General features: G+C 35.9%; 1 protein-coding gene and 1 long non-coding RNA gene across 3 annotated transcripts in view; one reads left to right on the top strand and one right to left on the bottom strand.

Moving 5' to 3' along the window:
- Positions 1 to 21,628, top strand: part of DOK6 (docking protein 6) — a 437,100-nt gene that overhangs the window by 388,465 nt on the left and 27,007 nt on the right. The window lies entirely within an intron of this gene.
- LOC126941347 (uncharacterized) lies at positions 4,523 to 15,067 on the bottom strand. The gene is made up of 3 exons (XR_007721268.1): positions 14,948 to 15,067; positions 6,996 to 7,047; positions 4,523 to 4,984 (listed from the first exon to the last, which is right to left on the bottom strand). It is a non-coding gene; the product is annotated as an uncharacterized LOC126941347 (long non-coding RNA).

The following is a 21,628-nucleotide window of genomic DNA, read 5'->3' as shown; positions in this document are numbered from 1 at the left end:
GAAATCACTAAAATTGTCCGTTCTTGGAAAAAAGTTGAAAAAAGCATAAAATGTTTCTGCATCAACTCTGTATAAACAGAAAGGCACATGTAGCTCTTCAGCATTGCTTGATTATCTCCAATATTTTCCTGACAAGCATTCAAGATCATAAAATGCCCCCAGCAAGTCAGTAAATGCTATAAAGAAAACTACTTCCACAACAAGTTTTGGCCATGGGATATAAATGTAATAGGTTTATCATGCAGAATCAATGTCTTAAGTAATCAGACTGCTTCAGCCATTTGTGGAAGATACAGCATAATAAATCTGAGGTGTGGTTCTATTCTGAGAATCAATCAGTTTTAGGGTGCCCTCAATGACCGAGCCATTTTATTACGGTTATCTCACACTTCAGTGGCTTCAGTCTCAGATATCAGCTGAGCAACCTCTAAACTTAACCACACAACTTGATTCTCCAAGCCATTTGACTTTGATATAAAAGGAAATAAAAGTAATTATAATAGCTGTCTTTCAAGGGGTGGGAATCGGTTCCCAGCATATACAATTTTAAGGCAACAAATTGAAATCAGCAGGAAAGAAAGATTTGCAATTCAGCTTATTTTTATGGAATTATTTTTACTATTTTTAGTTTTTCTTTATTTCCCTATGTTCTATTAAAAACACACACACACAAAAAATAGGAGCCATTCAATTTGGCTTACTTTTTCTATTGCACTGAAACCGCAAATGAAATATAAAGCCACTAATCTATGGATTTACCTAATTTCAGAGTATTTTAATATTTTCCTTTAGATACCCTGCTTACCAAATGACTTCTCATTAGGTGGAATTTTAAAATTTTCCAGTATTACAATTAGTTTCTCCTCTTCCCCATTATACTTTCAAATTGCTTATAACAAAGAAGCTAAATCATCCTGCATTTATTTTGTTTCTGTTTAGTTCTTTTTTTCATAAATCACTTATGCTGGAAAAATTACCCATTATGCTTCTGGAAAAGATATTAAGTGCTATTATTAAACATGATTCATCCAATGTACTTTATCTGTATACATGTGTAATACAATTGCTTTAACACAAAAAGCTTTGTTACTTTATTTTGTCAGAACTGATAATTTGGGGGCAAAAGTGTTCATGTGAATATTTTGTCTTCAGACTTTCTATTTCCGTTCTATAATAGTTTCAGAAAGATTGTTTTTTTTTTCTTTTTATTATACTTTAAGTTCTAGGGTACATGTGCACAATGTGCAGGTTTGTTACATATGTATACATGTGCCATGTTGGTGTGCTGCACCCATCAACTCGTCATTTACATCAGGCATAACTCCCAATGCCATCCCTTCCCCCCCCCATTTTTCTTACTTATGAAAGTGACCTCTGAAAAGCACGGGATATCATATTTACAGTGGTTCATATCACGTGCCCTTATTTAACCTGGCCTTTCTGAATCAGCCACTGAGCAGTTTGGACACTGCACAGATTAGAAATGTTATCACTACCCTTTGGGAGGCCGAGGCAGGCAGATCACGAAGTCAGAAGATCAAGACCATCCTGGCTAACATGGTGAAACCCCCTCTCTACTAAAAATACGAAAAAAGAAAAAATTAGCCGGGCATGGTGGCAGGGGCCTGTAGTCCCAGCTACTCAGCAGGCTGAGGCAGGAGAATGGTGTTTTGTTCTTCAAGAAATGTGTGACTTTTCTCTACACTACATTCTTTTCAAATAACATGATATATGACTTCTGAAATGTTTCTTTAATGATTTTATTGTTACAACAAACAAATCTATTTTAAAGTACGTGTATTTCTGAGTAAAATAATGTATGGCCACCAAAGAAAATTTGGAAAAAGAGCACCAAGGATAAAGTGAAATTTTTTATTTTAAAATTCACATCTCCAGAGACAATTGTATTGGTATTTGGGTATAAACGTATGCCCAGCTTTTTTCTTTAGTTTGATGAGGGTTTTTTTTGTTTTGTTGCTGTTGTTTTGGTTTTTTCTTTGTTTGTTTTTCAGTGACTCATGGCTTTAAGACTACTTTTTAATCAGCCTTTTCCTTAGCAACATGTCTTGGGCATTTTCCCCAATCATGAATATTCTTAAACAACATCATTTATAACGGCTATATTGTATTCTAGCCCATATATCTGTAGCATCATTAATATAACCAACACTCGTTGTCAGCATCTAGGTTGTTTCTTGATCTTTTTTTTTTTGCTTCCTTGCTTTTGCTATTAAGTGCCAAATTGAAATTCATTAATTTTTAATAGTTCTATTTTTAAATGATAATTTCAAGGCCATCAAATATTGGCAGATTACATAAACTGTTGAAATAGCCACATAAGTGGTTTCCCAAACTTGTCTTCTCTACAGCCTGCTGCAATCCATCTGTTGCATTGCAGCAAGCATGGTCTTAGTAGAAATGACTGCTACGGTCCCATTGTCATGACTCCCAGGGTCATTGTGTTTAAAGTCTGAACTGCTTTCCAGGACTTCTAAGGCCCTTTACACTGTAGGCTGTATTTTCTCTCCATCCACTTTCTCCCACCTCTTCACACGGTCCACCTGGGCTGCCAAGTCAGCCATACTGATGTTTTAATTACCAAAAGTCACTGTACTTTCTCTCAGATTAAAACCATCTTATGTGCTTTTCCCTGCCTGGGCAACCTAACCCAGGCTCCTTTTCCCTGCTCCAGGTAAAAGTAATCAGAATTGTTTTTGCAAAGTTTTGAGTAAAAGAAAGTAAGGCTTATATAAGAAGCAATTTCTGTTAGCTATTGTCAATACATATTATAAACAACATTGGCAAAGGAAGGAGGAAAAATTCAAATTTCAGTCCTCTTTAACACCATCACTTTCAGAGGCCTTTTATGATGCTCTAGTTCTGAGAACCCTTCTTCCTCCACCCTATGCACTCCATGGCCCACCCATGCCAAGGGTTCTCTCATATCATCTGAACCCCACCCTCCCATGATAAGGCACATAATGTTTTATATGAATATGTGTTTAACAGTGCAATCATCTCTTTCTACAGTAAATCACAAGCTCCCTGAGAACAGAAACTGTGTCTTTTTTCTCCTGGTAAAGAGTGCCCACAACAAATAAATATACATAGTGTCTGATTTATCATGGTTCAACCTAACGATTTTTCAACTACATGATGGCAAGAAAGCCACATGTATTCAGTACACTCCTTGACTGATGATGGAGTTACATCCTCAAACTTATCCAGAAGTTACGCCGTAGTAAGTCACGGAGCCATCAGTACTTGTTATGGAAATCTTATCTCAAATTTCTAAAGAATTATGTCTTTGTTATTAAAATTAAACTACAAGGTGTTATGATTTGGAGGTTTTGTCCCCTCCAAATCTCATGTTGAAATAAAATCTCCAATGTTGGAGGAGGGTCTAGTGGGAGATATTTGGTTTATGACGGTGGATCCTTCATGAGTGTCCTGGTGCTGTCATCACCGTAATGAGTGAGTTCTCACTCTGTGAGTTCACACAAAATCGGGTTATTTCAAAGAGTCTGTCAAGGCCTCCTTGTCTTGCTCTCTCTCTCTCTCTCTCTCTCACCATGTGATATGCTGGCTCTCCCTTGGCCTTCTTCTATGATTAAAAGCTTCCTGAGGCCTCACCAGAAGCTGAACAGATGCTGGCACCATGCTTGTACAGCCTGCAGAAATGTGAGCCAACTAAACCTTTTTTTTTTTAATAAATTGCCCTAGTCCTAGGTAGTCTTTATAGCAATAGAAAACTGACCAACACAAAAGATAAATCACAATGCTTTTCTATAAAAATTTAACCCAAAGAAAGTAGGAATTGATATAAGAAACTATCTCCTTTAGCTCTTATTTTAATAACTTTAATAAAGGAAGAAATGATAATTAGTAGCTATTAAGATATATGAAAGATAGATTGAAAGTCCATTATTAAGAATTTGGTTGGTTTTATGATGTTACATATACTATTTTTGTATTGATTTATCTGATTATAAAGCCTCCATTTTCACCTAACACTTTGCAGAGGCATTTTACCATATTAAATAATTATTGAATGTAAAAGTAATTATGTTGAATTACAATTTCTAAACATTTTCATGTATATCTGGTAATTATAACAATTTTATGAAATGCTCTTTTGTTAATATTATAATTCCTAGCAATATCACAGACATTTGATAAGTTTCCCAATCACTACATAGTAAGGCAAGAAAAAAGGAAAATCCATTTGTACAACATTGAGAAAATTCTTCTGAAATAAAATGCAAAACCACCTGCAATAAGAAATTAATATGTCAAATGCAAGAAAACTGTATAAAAATGCACCAAGCAGGAAATAAGATGACTCACAATTTTACAGAATTCATTTACTCTTGATAAATCTAATGAAAGAAATTCCAAAGGGAAGATTTAGTGAGTAACAGATTTATTTTTAAAAAATAGCTATGACCCCTACTGTAGAAGAAGTATAGTGCAGAAAAGTTGAAGGAAGAAATAGTCACTTTGGTTTAAATTAACAAAAACTCTACCTTATTTCTCTATTTCACATGACTTTTGGTTAAATATAAACCAAAAACAATTCAGCCAAATGAAAACAGAGGTAATTCAAACTAGAAATGTCAGAGGATTGATTTTCCCTAAACCAAATGTTTAAGGTTAATGTCTGGGTTCCCAGAAGAGAGCAATACAAAGAGAAAAATGACTGGGGGAGACCATGTTTGTCTGTTGTTTTAACTTAGTGAATAAAGATTTAGGTTCAGATGACTTGAGGAGTCTCATTGAAAGTTGTTTTCACTGAGACAATGAAAAACAAGACTTTTAACTTTATAATTCATTATCCCAAAGTGGGCTTATGATTCTAAGAAGGTCAGTTGCTCAGAAAAATGAAGACATTTTGTACTGTTGACGTTTAGAAAATCTCCTTTCAATTATATTGATAAATGGTTCAATTCTTCAATTTACTATGTGATGGCAGAGTTTTCATAATCTGTAAGAATAGAATATATACATATATACAATGGTCAGTTATTTTAACTCTGATTTTAATTAGAAACAGATACTTTTTAAGGAGATACTATGATAAATTATACACATTATATGAACTCTCCATGTTTTCTAAGTCTGTAGGCTACAAAATGAGTGGCATGTACTAACAAAATTGTTATTTATCTGTGTTTATGGATGAACACATTACCACATTTGGGACAATGATTTTTGTGATTGTTATTTCTATCTTCAATCTATGGCCAGAATTATGCCATAGAGGATGAGATTCAGGACCAAATCAGTTCAACCTTCAACCAGACTACTTAATTTCCTCAGAAAATCTTAAGTCAAATGTTTTCATATTAACACATACGCTTGTTCTGCAGCCTCAGTTACTGACACAGACTACCAATTGGTATTGTTGTTGTGTAGTCAAATTTTCTGACTTTGACTTTGGTGACAAGTATCTACCAAAGGGAGTATATGCCCTGTTGGATAAATAACGTGTGAAGGAATATGAACAGGGGAAAGGTCAAAATAAATTTCTGCTTAAAGAGTAAGGTGGAGTCCTTGTACTGTGGAAGCAAAGGCAGTAATTCCCAGCAAGCTACATTTAAATAATTTCATGGCTAAAACGGAGGCTTATGAAGGAGAGATTCAAAACCCACTCACTTGGTGATTATTATGATTAAGAGCTATCAATAAATCAGGAACTGCACAGCACATAAAGAAATACAGCTCCTGCATTTATGGTTTATTCTCTAACAGAGGCAAACATACTGTTGAGACAGTAAAGTCATCATGAAGAAAGTATTTTTATCTCAAAGGGGTAAAAGTTCATGAGCACGTATAGGTTGGTTTTATTTCACATGTTGTGTCCTTTTATAGTGGGTGGAGATGGACAGGGTGTGAAGGTGCTCTTGAAGGCCCTTGTGAGGTTTTATGAAAGAAGTGAGTAATGAGAAATAATGACCTGAGATATATTGATTAAATAGTCTATGCAAAATAAAATAGATATAATCCTTTTTAAAATACATATTTCTGTATTCTGGATGTGCTAAAAGTAATAAATAAAACAATTACACTGCAGAGTAGGCGGTGCTATAATTTTGATTGAACCTGTTTCTACAGTTTGATGTTCTTCACTTGATATTCCATAGAACCATAACTGTTAAGAACCCTCTTATGCACATGTGGGGAAATAAACAAAATAAACCAAACAGACCATAGTATTTCCAAATAATTTCTCATCAAAAACTCCTGATCTAATGTAAAACATATATATGATAATGTTTGAGAACTGTCAGTTAACAAGCAATACACATTTTCTTGAAATACTGGCTAAAAGTTTATATGCTTAGCTGAAACTTCTTGGGGTACAAGTATATAAATAAGCTGTTAAGAAAAGTAACATGAATGGTGCCTATCCTTTCAAACCCATTTTTTACTTTATTATGAAGGTAAAGTCTGTTATAACAATGTATCTTAATTATGTGGTTTTGGAACTAAGATTATGTATGCATATGGGAAGTACATGTGTGTATTTAAATTTCTACTTGAGAAAGTATGGGTTTTTGCTTTTTTCTTCAAAGTTTCTTGGACACATTTCAAAGTTTTAAACTGAAATTTTTATTGTATCCATCTATATTTCTTTCTTTTCTGGGATCATTTTTAGTCTTCCAGCCTACTAGAGCCCCAGCCATAGAGAATTACTTGTTCTATTATAATTAGTATAATAAATGATGTCATTAATGGTATCCACATAGCTTAGGAAATTAGTTTTACTTATGTTTTCTTAGATGGTTTTGCTGCCAAGAAATTCTTATTGGAAGATAGTTGAACAAAATATAAAAAAGTTCAGAAGCATGCTAATTCTATTTTTGGATTTGTGCTGTGTTAAATTTTGGCACTTTCTAATTTTTAATAATGTAAAAGGTCAAACACTCAATGCAAATGTATTTGAGTATCTACACTAAATGCCACATTAATTTCAGTGTAATTAATGAGCTTACCCTGTATGTATTAAGCAGGAAAATAGGAATATTTCCGTCAGAACTCATGAACCTAGAAGAATAATAGATAAGAAAAATAAATTTTGCAGCTTGTGTCCTGACTAGAAACAAACTAGATGGTCCATAAATGCATTTTGGTTTAATTTTCTAAGATACAGAAGTACAGTATAAATTTCATTTATCCATCACTATAGTTCCATTATCATCAGCCTTAGGGATAAATATTTTACAAGGAAGGTTAGGTAATCAGACTCACACCACTGGGCAGGTTATAATATAATATCATTATGTTAAATGACAAGCTCATTTAGTAATCAGATTGCATGCAAATTGACTGTTATGTCTACAAATTTCTAAAATGTAATCTCGATTCAATCAAGTACATCATGTATTCAAATGGAAAGTAGAATCAATATTGGATTTACATCAAGTTTTATACAGACCTTGTCAGGAGATGCTGATGAATATATTATGGGCAAACTATATCTTAGTTGCTTATTATCTAGAATGCCAAGTTACATAGTTTTATCATCAGTTTATTGATAGTGACCACTATTTGTTACTCTCAATCAAAATGTCAAAGCCTATAGAAATTTATAAATGTTCTAGGCCAGTAGTTCTTAGAGTGTGGACCCCAAATTAGCATCATCAGCATCACCTGGGACCTTGTTAGAAATGCAAGTCCTCAGTGTGGAGGTTTCTCTAATGCAATCAAAGTCAAGCTGTTATCAGCTTAAAATTACCTGTTATAACCATAAGATGCTTTATATAAGCCCCACAGTAACCATAAAGCAAAAAAAAAAAAAAAAAAAAAAAAAACTCCTATAGTAGATACAAAGAAAGTAGAAAGTAAGAAAGTATGTCACTGGAGAAAACCATTTAATACAAAGGAAGACCATAGAGATGAAGAACGAAGCAAATGATCTACAAAACAACAACAAAAAAATAGCAAAATGGCAGTAGTAAATCCTTGCTTATCAATAATTACTTTGAATGAAAATGGATTAAAATTGTCAATCAAAAACATGGAATGGCTGAAGGTATCAAAAAGAAAGACCCAACTATATTCTGCCTATAAGAGACTCACTTCATTTTTAAGACCACACATAGATGTGAAATAAGTAAAACAGAAAGTAAAATGATAGAAAAACATATTCATGCAAATAGAAACCAAAAGAGAGCAGGGGTAGCTATACATATATCATATAAAATAGACTTTAAGTCAAAAACTGTAAAATGAAACAAATAAGATCATTATATAATGACAATGGAGTAAATTCATCAAGAGAATACAACAGTTGTAAACATATGTACAACCCAAATTGGAGCACCTAAATATATAAAGCAAATATTAATAAATTCTTGAAGGGAGAGAGAGACTCAAACAATAAGAATAAGAGACTTCAATATCTTGCTTTTAGCAGTGGATAGATCATCCAGAGAAAAAAATCAATAAGGAAACATTGGACTTAAACTATACCTTAGACCAAATGGACCTAACAGACAAATACAAAACATTCCATACAATAGCAGCAGAATATACATTTTTCTAAGCACACGTGGACCATTCCATGTTAGATCATATGTTAGGCCACAAAACAAGTCTGAACAAATTGAAGAGGATTGAAATCCTGTCAAGTCTCTTCTGACCACAGTGGTACAAAACTATAATAATGAGGAATTTTAGAAAATTCACAAATACATGGAAATTAAGTAACATGCTTTTGAAAAACAAATGGATCTGTGAAGTAATTAAAAGAGAAATTTAAAAATACCTTGAGACAAATAAGGGACACAGCATACCAAAATTTATGAGGAGCAGCAAAAGCAGTTCAAAGGTTAGCTAATACCAATTAATGCCTATACCAAAAAAGAAGTGTTTCAAATGACCTAATGTTGCACCTTAACCCTAACGTTAGCAGAAGGAAGGAATAATAAAGATCAGACTCAAAGTAAATGAATTAGAGACAAGAAAAACAATAGAAAAGAGCAACAGAAATAAAATTTGGTTTTGTTTTTTTTTTTGAAAGATAAACAAAGCAACAAACTTTTACCTAGACTAAGAAAAACAGAGAAGAGACTTAAGTAAATAAAACGAGAATTGAAAGAGGAGACATCACAACTGATGACATTACCATTACAGTAATGCAAAGGGATCATAAGACACTGTTAGACCAACTATATACCCACAAATTGGATAATCTAGAAGAAATGGGAAAATTCCTAAACACATACAATCTATCCAGACTGAATCATGAAGAAATAGAAAATCTGAACAGAACAATAACAAGTAAAAAAGATTGAATCAGTAATAAAAGTCTCCTATCGGTGAAAAGCCTAGGACCTGATGCCTTCACCACTGAACTCAGCCAAACATTTAAAAAATAGAGAACACCAGTCATTCTCAAACTCCCGTCACTCTTCCAAAACATTGAAGAGAAAATACTTGCAGACTTATTTTACAAGGCCAGCATTACCATTATATCAAAACCAAAGACCCTACGAGAAAAGTAAATTACAAGCCCTTATCTTTGATAAACATAGATACAAAAATCCTCAAACAAAAACTAGCAAACAGAATTCAAAGGACACTAAGAGGATCATTCACCATGATCAAGTGGGATTTATCCCAGGGATTCAAGGGTGGTTCAACATAGGAAAATCTTACACTCACAACATATGTAATATATACCACATTAACAGAATGAGGGACAAAAATTATATAATCATCTCAATAGGTGCAGAAAAAGCATTTGACAAAATTCAACATCCTTTCATGATAAAAAGAAAAACCTCAATGAATTAGGTATAGAAAGACCATACCTCAACACAAGAAAGGCCATCTATGACAAACCCACAGTTAACATCATACTCAAGAGTGAAAAGTTGGAAATTTTTCTCTAAGATACAGAACAAGACAAGGATGCCCCACTTCTATGTAACATAGTACTGGAAAAGCCTAGCTAAAGCGAGCAGGAAGAAAAAAGAAATAAAGGGCATCCGAATTGAAAAGGAAGAAGTGAAATTGTCCCTGTTTGCAGACAACATGATCTTATATACAGAAAACCCTAAGACTTCACACACACACACACGCACGCACACAACAGACAAAACTGTTAAAACTAATGAATTCTGTAAAGTTGCAGGATACAAAATCAGCTTACAAAAGTCAGTAGTGTTTTTATACACTAACAAAAAAAAAGAAAACAACAAAATAATCATATTCATAATGGCTACAGAAAATTAAATACTTCGAAATAAATTCAACCAAGGAGGTAAAAGACCTGTACACAGAAAACCATGTAACATTGATGAAAGAAATTGAAGAATAAATGAAAAGAGATCCTGTGATTATGGATTGGAGGAATTAATACTATTAATGTGTCAGTACCACTCAAAGCTATCTACAGACTCAATGCCATATCTATCAAAATTCCGATGACATTTTTTATAAAATTGAAAAAACAATTCTAAAATTCTGATGGAACCACAAAAGATCCTGAATAGCCAAAGTAATGTTGAACAAAAGGAACAAAGCTGGAGGCATCACACACTACCTTACTTCAAAATATACTACAAAGCTAAGTACTCAAAACAATATGGCACTATTGTAAAAACAGACGCATAGACCAATGGAATAGAGAGCTAAGAAATAAATGCACACATTTTTGGTCAATTGATTTTTGACAAAAGTGCCAAGAACAGTTTCTTCAGTAAATGGTGTATCAACTAACAATGGATTAAAGAATTAAATGTAAGACCTGTAACTGTAAAACTATTAGAAGAACACATAAAGGAAAAGCTCCATGATAGTGACCTATGCAATGATGTTTTTTTGATATTGTATGACGCAAAAACCACAGGAAATGAAAATGAAAATAGACAAATGGGATTACATCAAACTAATAAACTTCTGTACAGCAAAGGAAACAATCAGCAGTGTGGAGAAACAATCTACAGAATGGTAGAAGATATTTGCAGCCATTCATCTGATAAGGAGTTAATATTCAAAGTATATAAGGAACTCAAACAACTGAAAAGCAAGAAAACAAATCCTGATTTTTTTTTTTAATGGGCAAAGGACCTGAATAGATACTTCTCAAAAGAAGAATGGCCAACAGATACATGAATAATGCTCAACATCACTAATTATCAAGGAAAAACAAATAAAAGCCACAATGAGATATCACAATGGTTATTGTCAAAAAGACAAAAAATAATAAGTGTTTAGTGATATGTAGAAAAGGAACCCCTTGCACAACTGCTAATGGGAATGTAAATTAGTAAAGCCATTATGGAAAACAGTATGGAGGTCCTTCAAAAAAGTAAAAATAAAACTACCATAGGGTCCAGCAATCCCAGTATTGGGTATTTAGCCAAAGGAAATGAAATCAGTATATCAAAGATATATCTATACTGTCATGCTTACCATAGCATTATTCACAGTAGCTAAGATAGGGAATCAAGCTAAGTGTCCATCAAGAGATGAATGGATAAAGAAAATGTGGTACATACACACAAACGAGTAGAGTAGTATTCAGCCTTTAAAAAGAAGGAAATCCATCATGTATTAAAACATGGATGAACCTGGACAATGTTAAGTGAAATAAGCCAGACAGAGCGGAAAAAAGTACCATGTGATCTCACTCACGTATGGAATTCTAAAAAGTTGAACCCATAGAAGCATAGAGTCCAGTGGTGGTTACTAGAGGCTGGCAGGGAGTTGAGGGATTGGGGAGAGGTTGGTCAAAAGATACAAAATTTCAGTTACCTAGGAGGAACAAGTTCAAGAGATCTATTGTACAACATGATAACTAGAGTTAATAAAAATGTATTCTTGAAAATTGCTAAGAGTTGATTTTAAGTTCTGTCTCTATAAAAAATGTTAAGTATGTGGTAATGCATATACTAATTACCTTGACTTAACCATTCCATTTTTTATATATATATATATTTCAAAACACTATATTATACACAATCAATATATACAATTTTGGTTAATTAAAAATGAATTAATATATAAAAAGACATGTAAGTGCCACCCCAGACCTCCTGAGCCAGAAATTCTATGGGTAAAGCCCAAGAATCTGTGTTTTGCAAACCCTTTGGGTGATTCCAATATATGTCTAAATTCCAGGCAACACTCTTCACTTTTTCCAGTTTTGTGACAAGAATGCAGCAAAGTCAGAAGGAACCTCAGATCTCCTGATTTCCCTAAGAATATCCCACTGCCATTTAAGTTACCTTGACTTTGTTATGCCTCAAGACAAAATAAATTTTTAGTGAACATCTATGTGATATATATGATATACAAAGTCTGCCTTCATGGAGATACATTTGCAAAGAGGAGGCAGGCAGCAAACAAAAAATACGCAGACTATAATATATTTAATAAATACATACATACTTGAATATATTTAATAAACATATATATATACACAAGAATATATTTAATAGAATGTTAAAGAGTGCTCATGCCATAAAGACAAATAAAGCAGAGTGAAGGGAAAATTAAGCACAGAGGGTGGAATCTTAGAGTTGTCCCTTAGAGAGAACCCTCTCTGTAAAGGTAATTTCATGTTTGTTGTTCCAGAGTTACATACTCTTAGCCTGTATCTTGGTTAATTCAATTGCAAGATGCTTTTACCCTGTACTGTGTGTTCCAGTTAATAGGGAATTAGTGATAATACTGTACTGTCTCTCCACCATCCAACACCCATTTTTGTGATGATGAATTGTATCATTTTTAGTATATGTTTGAAAAATCTTTAAGAACAAATTGCCATGCAAAACTGAGGAATGGTCACATCTCCTAGATCAGACAGTTGTCAGTGGCAACAAACAGGCTGCTGTCAGCTCCCGAGGATCTGAAGGCAAATTGCAGATGTCCTGTGATGGCCAGCTCCTTACCAGAACCTACCTCTCAAGGGGATGCACAGTTGAAGGACAACACTACCTGGTTTGAATAACCAGCATGAATAATCCTGACTTAATGAGTCAAAGCATCCTACCTTCTTCATTTTCACTGCTAAAAGCCTGAGATTGGGTAATTTATTTTAAAAAAGAGGTTTAATTGACCCACAGTTCTGCACGGCTGGAGAGGCCTCAGGAAACTTAAAATTATGGTGGAAGGTGAAGGGGAATCAAGGCACCTTCTTCACAAGGCAGCAGGAAGGAGCAGTGCTGAACCAAGTGGAAAGAGACCCTGACGAAACCTTCAGATTTCATGAGAACAGCATGAGGGAGAATGCCCCCATGATTCAATTACCTACACTTGGTCTCTCCTAGGTGGGGATTATGGGGATTACAATTCAAGATGAGATTTGGGTGGGGACACAAAGCCTAACCATATGACCATGACACATAAAAAAAAAAAAAATTGCAAGATACCAGTACAGCATCAAGCACATTTCACCTGATTACTGGAACACGGTAGCTTCATCTTATACAGATAGACAGTGTCAAGACTCTACTTCATGCATAGCTGACTTCCAAACTTGCACCTGTCAAGGGCACTATTTTATTTTACAGATGAGGAAACTGAAGCCCAAGAGACATTAAGTGACTTGTGAAGTTTCAAAGTTTGAGGTGCCCTTATCAGCCATTGTTTTACATAGTAATGAAAAAGGATCATACCAAGGGGAAAACATACATGTAATTAATTGAAAGTTGTCACTGTGTGGGAGTTTCCAGGTTGAACGTATGTTCTTATTGGGATGTTTAAAATAGTATTTAATTAAATGCTGTGAGAAGGCTAGATTGTTATCCTGCAGTGCCCTGGGAGTATAAAAAAGTTGCCCCTAATGTTTCTATGCTTACTGATCCAGTGCAGTGTGATTGGAGAGGCCCAAATAGAAGCACGGTTTATGTGAAAAACAAGAAATAAATTAGGAGAAAAGGAAATCCTCTAACCTTGATGGGCATTTTCTCTAGGTGGAAGTTAAAGAATTTCTAGAGAAGACTGCATTTTTTTAAATAAGCAAGCTGGGTTTCATCTTGGGGGTTAAGTGGTGGGAGGGGGGAACTTAAGGAAAGCTTTGTCTTTAAAAGGATCTTGGTGTTTCAGAAGCTATGAAGAGCTATGAAGCAGAGCACAGAGGACATCTACAGCATGGTAAACAGGAGCAAATACACAAACTACGAATTGGGCAATCTGGGTTTTTAGACCTCCCTGGAACCTAACAATCCTAGCAAAGGCATTAGCAAAATCATGCAAACTCCTCCAGGTTCAGTTTTTCCAAGTGCTAAGTAGGAACAAGTTTTACTCTTTCATTTCTCAATGCTATTTTGAAAATTAAATGAAGTAATTATATGTGAAAACATTATGACACTTGAAAGCAATATACATACATGTTACTACCTCAATTAAGCAGGTGACCTGCCACCAAGAGGATGTAGTGCCCAAGGGAGGAGCCACCAGCAGAAGAAGACCAGGAGTGGCAGGTGTCTGACACAGGGAGGGCTCTGGTAGCAGAGAAGGAATGGGAGAGATACCCGGGGAGGGGGTCAGAGAAAGCCCATGGCCTGGAGTGTGTGACCTTGAGAAAATCAATACAGAAAATCCCAAAGGAAAATACAGAGGCCAGTAGTCATCAGCAGCAAGAGCCACCCGGAAAGAGGAATGAAAAAGGTAGCCTAGACCAGATATTCCTGATCAGAAATTTGCAGTGCAACCAAAATGTATGTGCACTTTTCAGGCTCTGTTGGCCCTGAATGAGGTTTGTCATCTGAGGCCAAGTCCCCTTCAGGTGAATAGTCGTTCCCATCTGGAGGTGATGGGAGACAGTGACAGATCATCAGGCATTATATTCTCATAAGGAGCACACAATCTAGATCCCTCCCCTGCACAGTTCACAACAGGGTTCATGCTTGCATTAGTCCATTCTCACGCTGCTATAAAGAACTATCTGAGACTGGATTATTTATGAAGAAAAGAGGTTTAGTTGACTCACAGTTCCACGGGATTAACAGGAAGCATGACTGGGAGGCCTCAGGAAACTTACAATCATGGTGGAAAGTGAGGAGGAAGCAAGTTATGTCTTCTCATGGTGGCAGGAAAGACAGAGAGCACAAGGGGAAAGTGTCATGTACTTTTAAACCACCAGGTCTCATGAGACTCATTATGAGAATAACAAGGGGAAAGTCCACCCCCATGATTCTGGCACTTTCCACCAGGAACCTCCCCCAACACATGGAGATTATAATTCAAGATGAGATTTGGGTGAGTACACAGAGCCAAACCATATCAGGTGTCATGCGACTAGCAGGGTTTGAGTGTCCAGATAAGAAAAAAAAGGTAAGATGGAGAGGTGGCGAGGTAATCCCTCTTCTCTGGTATTTTTTTTTTGAGGTCATTGTGGTCAAATCTGACACCCAAATAAGTGAAAGAGGAATGAGCTGCCTGCTGTGTCCCCTTTAATTCCTACCCTCAGAACAATAACTTGCAATGCAGTGAATCAGGGGAGTCAACACACTGCACCAAGAAAAGCAAGGCAACAGTTAATGGGAAATGAAAGACAGCACAAGGAAGAAAGGAGGGAGCGAGGCGGGCCACACATCCTCCTGTGAGATAAGATTCCCTTCAGGGAAAACTAGAGATGTAGAGATACTTCAGGGGTGACATAGAAGGAAGGGAGGGCAAGGAGGGAAGATTGACTTTGCCTTTGTTCACCTTTGTATTGTATTATCTCACTTGTTGCGACAAACGTGCATTCCTTCTGTGATTTGGAACTCATCAGAGGAAAAATATTAAATACAAAGCAGTAATATACAATAGAGATACGTGCTAAAATTTGCATTGTGGTAATTACGTGGGACTGTGAATAAGGTTAGACACATCTGCAGTGTTAATGTGATTAGTGCTGCAACTCTGTTTATATTAAGATCATGCTTTCATGTAAGAATGATGCTGCAGGAATAAATAATTTAAATAAATGCAAATGAAATAACAGGTAAGAGAAAGTCTTATAGTAACCATGTAATTCTTCATTCCGTCTATGCATTTTAAGTTGAACTGTGTAAAATTACTTATATTTTACAGTAGAGGTGTGATCTACAAAACTGTTACTTCATAGGATTCAATTTTATCTTTTTATCTAGATAGACTGACAGGTAGATATAGGTAGTAGATACATACATACAAACATACATGCATATATATATGTGTGTATAGATATATATACACATACAAATATATATGTATCATTTGAGGCTTTTAATATTTGCTTAAAATTGTTTGTTTTGGTCCTACTTTCTGTTTCATTGATGAAGTATATTTACATAAAGATAATCCTGCCAGTTACACGCTTATCCACTTGCACTTTCTATCCTACATTTTATGTCTTCTAGGATTTATGGAAAAACGCAAGTTTCTGTGAACATGATTATGTTTTCCAAAAATAACACACTGTGACTTAAGAGGAGAAATGGAGCAAAGCCAAATATATTGATAATAAATGACAATGTTAGAAAAAGACCAAACATAGCAATTCATCCTCCATTTAGTGATATTTTCAAAACATAAAATAGGCTCATGAATCCATTAGGAGGCCCTCCCCACTCCCACTGCTCCTATTTTGGGTTATTGAAGAATCAAATTCCAGACACGAAAGGCCTATGGTATTGCCAGGCCCCTTTCCAAATCTCCTGATCTACTGGACATTGAAACGACAGCAGCTGCTCCTATATTTTTCTCTGCCAATAGACTTTACCCTTTTATGTCTCTTGTGCAATATGTTCCTCTTGCAAATAACAGGAACTGTGCATAATGACAGTTGTGACCACACATCTCATTATACATAGACCACAGTCCCTATGAGCAAATTAGTGAATTAACCATACAACCTTAAAACAGATTAGCAGTAAAGAGACTGTTTTCAGACCAAAGTTTAGAGATTTGTTACTTTGGAGTATTATATCTTCCTCCATGATAAACATAAATATTACGTATGGAGCATTTACGGGAGTAAATACATACTATACTTTTTACTTAGCCTAAGCCATGAAGTGTGGGTATTATTATCCCGTTTTAAAAACGCAAAACCTGAAGCCTTTCAGTGATTTCTCATTAAAGGCAAATTAGGATTTAAACCAGACCAGTCTACATGGGAACCCTGCACTCTATGTTAGACTTTGACTTGGAGGTTAGCTTCAGAGCCGCTGGTGTTAGAACTGTTCGTGACCATTGAATGCAAAGTAAATAGGACGTAGGAGGAGAAGAAAAGGTCAAAACCATAGCAAATTTTAACAGCAAAAACTTCAACAGGGTCTTAGCAAAAATTGTGGCAATATCTACCGGTAGGAACCTCAAGAAAACCCCAAAAGGAAAACATTCTGTATTTGGTGCTTCAATGTGAAGAGGAGAGCAGCATTCTCACACATTTCTTTTGCCCATGTAAGTAGTAAGTAGACACATAACTTCAATAAACACCAAAGGATGTGCAAATTAAACTGCTAGAGGTGTTATCTTTTGACTATTCTTGAATAGTAAGCTTTAGTTCCTTGAGTGTGGAGCCCAATTCATTCATTTCTTTCTTATTCTTTCATGAAACATTTTACACAACTATGGCAGCTGTTCAGTAAATGTTTTCGTCTTGAATTGACTCTTCATTTGTGATCAGTACCGTTGATCATTTCAGATATGTTTAAACTTTAGTGAAAGAAGTCCATTTTTCTTATTTTAAAAAAATGAAAATAATAAAAATAATCCTTAAGGTTATTTGACCCTAAAAGAGGTATCTCCAATATTTACCAAAGTCAGTCTGTCTTGCTCTACTCAGGTTGTCATAGCAAAATACCACAGACTGGTGGTGTAAACAACAGATTTATTTTCTCACAGTTCTGAAAGCAGAAAGTCTGAGGGCTCTCTTCCTGGCTTGCAGACAGCCGCCTTCTCACTGTGTCCTACAGGGCCTTTCCTTTGTGTGTGTGCATGGAGAGAGAGGAAAGAGAACTGTATTCTCTCTCTCTCTCTCTCTCTCTTTCTCTGCCTTCTTATAAAGCCATCACTGCTATAGCATTTAGGACCCACCCTTGTGACCTCATTTAACCTTATTTACTTCCTAAAAGTCCTGTCTTCAAGTGCAGTCACATTTGGAAGGGATGTGATTCGGTCCAGAGTCATCCTCTAACAACAGTATAGTCCAAGATGCCAGTAGTCACATGCTAGATGCAACATGAGCATCCAGAGACCAGTTCACCCACCAACTGCAACATCTCAGAGAAACTGCCTGGCTACCCTTAATCCAATTATGGATTTTATGTCTAGACTAAAGCAAAGGCCCATTTAAACTAAGAAAGCTTGCCAAAATCAAAATTCTGAGGTTTGGACTTTCTTAAAGAACTGAGAAACTCAGGAAGATTCCTTGGGACTCCAAACAAAACATACACTGTACACCTCCTTCTCCTACAAATACCTATGGAATGAAGGACCCCCCCTTCAAGTTTAGAACCCATGAACTTTGAGTACCTTTTATAAAACCACCAGGCTCCTGACACTTCCCCAAGATACAAAGCATCCCTGGCCTGCGAACAGGGGGCATTTTGGCAGCAGGGGCTCTCCCAGAATCATTCTCATTTGCACGTCCCATTCCAGTGTGGTTCCTTCACATCTTGGGACATCTCAACCAGGAGGGAGTGGGGAGAGGGATGTGCTCTGAGATGGCTGAGTTTGTTCACAGTGAACACCCCTGTGCGCCAGTCAGGGTTCAGGCAAAGGAGAACCAATCGAAGATAAATATTAAGGGGCTTATTTCAAAGAACTGGCGTATGTGATCGTGGGGTAACACTAGGCAAATCTGAAGTCCAGGGAGCAGGCCTCCAGCAGGTGTAAGCTGGGATTCCAGGATATGGCCTGAAGTTGCTGTCCACCTGAAGGATTTCTCCTTCACCAGGAAATCCTCAGCCTGCTTTTCAGGACTTCCAACTGATAGAATTAGGCTCGCCCAAATGACCTAAGATCATCTTCCTTACAATGGACCTTAATCACCTACAAAATACCTTCAGGACAACACCTACGTGAGCATTTGATTGAGTAACAGGGGCTGTAGCCTAGCTAAGTTTACACATCCAAAGACCACCACAGCCTGTATACAGTCCCATGACACTGCTGAAGGCTACCAGGCCCCAAGCCAAAAACTGGAACCACATAGAGATGATAAAGGCCTCCTAGTGAGATCCTGAGAAGCAACAAGAAAAGCCACAGTCATAGCCCTGGGATTTGGCACCACCACCAATAATCACACAAGACTCCCACCATCACCAGCAAAACCTGCAGGATACTTCCCATTGGGCTATGTAAGGGTTAAGTGGAAGAAATTTTTTGAAATACAGTGAAAACCAAAGTTCTACATACATATAAAGGAGTGCTGTTTTTACTATTATTATTTTTCGCTATCAGAGAATGTTCACTTTTCATCTAGAACCTAGAAATATCCTCACAAGTACACAAGGGTATTAGGCGGTATCATCTCCATAACAGTAAACTCTTTTTCTATTGTTGAGTTCCATATATTTCTTTCTTTTAACCAGTATCACTCAATCTAATCCATATCAGTATCTTAATCGTAAGACAGGAGCCATCTCTTCTAGCATGTGCTTCTCTCAATGGATGAAGAGTATGCATACAATCAAGAAAAAAAAATCCAGAGTAAAATATGTCATTAATGCACATTTTTAAATCCAAAATGTTTTGCTGCTCATCAAACAAGCAAGCAGCTCTTCACAATCCTGCTATCCTGGCTGCAAGAATATGTGAAAATCTCTCCTGGGGGAACTCATGCAACTTGCACAGGATTCATTTTCATTCCAGCATGTACAGTCCCAGAAATTTAATAGGATTTCAGGCCATCTTCTTGCTTTCTAACTGTGGTAAGAACACTTAACATGAGATCCACCCTCTTGAGAAATCTTTAAGTGAACAATGCCGTGCTAAAAGGACAATATTGTACAACAAACCTCTAGAACTTACTCATCTTGTATAACTGAAACTTTAGACCTGTTGAACAGCAACTTCCCACTTCCTCCTCCCCGTAGACCTTGAAAAGCATCATTTTACCCTCTTTCTATGAGTTTCCTAATTTTAGATACCTCATATAAGTATAATGATGCTGTATTTGTCCTTCTGTGTCAGGTTTATTTCACTTATCATGATGTCCTCCAGATTCATTTGGATTGTAGCACAGGGGTGTCCAATATTTTGGCTTCCCTGGGCCACCTTGGAAGAAGAAGAATTGTTTTGGGTGACACATACACTAACACTAACGATAACTGATGAGCTTTACAAAAATTGTAAAAAAAAAATCTCATGATGTTTAAGAAAGTTTATGAATTTGTGTTGGGCTGCATTCGTAGCTGTCCTGGGCTGCAGGTTAGACAGGCTTGTTTTAGCAAATGGGAAGATTTCCTCCTTTTTTAAGGCTGAGTAATATTCCATTTTGTGTATATTTTCATATAGTGTGAGTGTGTACTACATTTTCTTCATTCATCAGTCAACATACAATTAGGTTGTTTCCATATCTTAGCTATTGTGAATAATGTTTAGGCCATGATCGTACCACTACCTAGTATCCTATACTAAACACAAATACCCCAAATTGTAACTACTTTAATGAACAAAAATTATTATGCTTATATTTTCTGCTACATAGATTTTTATACATGCAAACTTAATCTCTCTAAAATAGCAATTGTCAGGAGAAAGCAAAAAGCAGAATCCCAAATAATTTTTCCTAATAATACACACCAGCGGACTTCAAGCAAGAATCAAGCTGCCTCTGTGCATGGGATCATCTCCACAGGGTGCATAGATTAATACTAAGAATGAAGAGTAACAGAGACATTTGGTCTTAAACTTGCTATTTTTATATCATGTATCTTCCCATCCAGAAACTTAAAGCAGCATTAACATATAAATTTAAACATACAGAATCAATATGAAAATATCATCAGAATGTATTTTTATTAAACTAAAAAGCTAATTCACTCAACAGTTTCTAAATATCAAAATAACATACTCTATACACCATGGAATACTATGCAGCCATCAAAAAGAGTAAGATTTTTTATCCTCTGCAGGAACACGGATGGAGCTAGAGGCCATTATCCTTAGCAAACTTAGGCAGGAACAGAAAACCAAATGCCGCATGTTCTCACTTGTAAGTGGGAGCTAAATGATGGGAACACATGGACACATAGAGGGGAACAACAGACACTGAGGCCTATAGAAGGATAGATGGTGGGAGAAGGGAGGGGATCAGGAAGAATAACCAATGGGTACTAAGCTTTATAACTGGGTGATGAAATAATCTATACAACAAACCTCTCTATGACAAAAGTTTACGTATGTAACAAACCTGCACATGAACCCCTGAACTTAAAATAAAAATTAAAAAAAAAATCATTGGCCATTCATGGATTACATTGTCATATTTTTGTTAATACAATCATGTCAACCATGCTATGAAAATTATATATATATTGGTTAAAATGGTCTAGAATCCTGAGAAAAGTCAATAATTGAAAGTTACCCATAGGACATGCATGTCTGAGTCTCGACTTCCTGCTCATACTCCCTGCATCACACTTCCTATGTGGGCCCACATTTCTCTGCTTTCTGTTGCACATTCTAACAGCCA

Source organism: Macaca thibetana, chromosome 18 (genome assembly GCF_024542745.1).
Source record: "Macaca thibetana thibetana isolate TM-01 chromosome 18, ASM2454274v1, whole genome shotgun sequence".
Lineage (NCBI taxonomy): Eukaryota > Metazoa > Chordata > Mammalia > Primates > Cercopithecidae > Macaca > Macaca thibetana.
Note: the sequence above shows the minus strand (reverse complement) of the source record. Positions and strands in the feature narration are given on the sequence as shown.